Source organism: Nicotiana attenuata, unplaced genomic scaffold, assembly GCF_001879085.1.
Source record: "Nicotiana attenuata strain UT unplaced genomic scaffold, NIATTr2, whole genome shotgun sequence".
Taxonomy (NCBI): domain Eukaryota; kingdom Viridiplantae; phylum Streptophyta; class Magnoliopsida; order Solanales; family Solanaceae; genus Nicotiana; species Nicotiana attenuata.
In genome coordinates this window covers 5779-7704 of record NW_017676611.1, presented here as the reverse complement: position 1 = coordinate 7704, position 1926 = coordinate 5779, and positions in this window count along the sequence as shown.

Sequence of the window (1926 nt, the reverse complement as noted above, 5' to 3'; positions counted from 1 at the left end):
GTCTCTCAGCTAAGGCCTGAAATTCCTTAAACACGCCAAGTGCTTGATCTTTAGATTTCAAAGGATACACCTAGAGCTTACGAGAATGATCATCAATGAAGGTCACAAAGTATAGTGCACCACCTTTTGACTTTACTTTAAAAGGACCACACAAATCAGAGTGTACTAGCTCCAATAAATCGGGCTTTCTTGAGGGACGATGGCTATGAAAGGAAACCCTTTTCTGTTTGCAAGCTAAACAATGGATACACCTTTTTAGTTTTGCTTGTTTCACTCCAGAAAGCAAACTTTTCTTAACCAAACACGTAATCCCCCTCTTGCTCATATGACTCAATCTTCTGTGCCACAATTCTGATAAGTATCACTTTCCACCAGTTTTATTGAGTCATTAAGAATAAAGCCCTGTTTCACATATAAATGACCAGACTTGACTTCTTGAGCCACTATTAACGAGCCCTTGGTGAGCTTCCATTGGCCATTAAAGAGGGCATTATGGTAACCTTCATCGTCTAATCTTCCTGCGGAGATCAAATTGAAAGGAAATTCTGGAGCATGCTTGACATCTTGAAGAACTAACGTTGAACCATTATTAATTTTCAAACAAACTGTGCCAACACCAAACACTTTAACTTCACTGGCATTGCCCATCTTTAACACTCCAGAATCAACAGGAGTATAAGATGAGAAAAGGTCTTTTCTTGGTGTGACATGTGAGGTAGCTCCAGAATCTACTATCCAGCTCGTCTCATGGGATACCAAATTGATGACATTTTCATTATAAGCAAAAAGAAGGTCATCTCGAGCAATAGCAGCAACATTGTTCTCGTTATTTTCAACTTTCTTTCCTTCTCTAACGTCTTGATTCAACTTGCGGCAAAACCTTTTGATGTGTCCTTTCTTGCCACAGTGGTTGCATGTAATATTATAGTATTTGGACCCTGACTTACTTCTACTTTTACCTCTATTCCTTGAGCCTCTTGTTCTATCTCTCCCCCGGTTTTCTGTAACCAAGATATCTGCTTGTGAGGACTAACCCTGAGATTTTCTCCTTACTTCCTCGTTCAATACACCACTCTTGGCATATTCCATGGTCACCTTACCTCCGGGAGGTGAATTTGTCAAAGAAACACAAAGAGTTTCCCAAGAGTCTGGTAAAGTATTAAGAAGCCAAAGTCCTTGTATCTCATCATCAAAATTAACTCCCATTCCAGACAGCTGATCAAGGACGCCCTGAAAATCATTTATGTGATCAAGGATAGGGTTGCCTTCCTTATATTTGAAGGTCATCAATTGCTTTAGCAGGAACAATTGGTTGTTCCCGGTTTTCGAAGCATAAAGAGTCTCTAGCTTTTCCCACAATGATTTCGCATGTATCTCGTTCACAATATGGTTGCGAACATTATATTCAACCCATTGTCGTATATATTCACATACTTGTTGGTGCTCGAAATCCCAGTCTTTATCGGATATACTCTCGGGTTTATGAGCTGGAAAAACGGATAGATGGATCTTCTTCACGAACAACAAGTCTTTCATCTTGCTTCTCCAAACATTATAATTTCTCCCATTTAAACATACCATCTTGCTCATATTCTCCTCCATTCCGTAAAAACCCAGATAAATAACCAAGGCTCTGATACCATTGTTATGTCGAGGAAGAGGCAAACCCGAAAATAAAGAAGATAAAGAACACCAAATTTTAACGTGAAAAACCCTTCAAATCGAAGATAAAAACCACGGGATCACAAAGATCCAAAAAGCTCCACTATAACAATAAGAGGGTTACAAAAGTTCTCCAAATTGGCTACACAACAAGTGCCAAACACGGAGCAACAATAGTAACAAGAGCAACAACAAATCAATTGAAGAAAGAGGCGAATCTACAAAAACGAAGCTGCTGCTCGAGGCTCTAAATCAGATGCTACG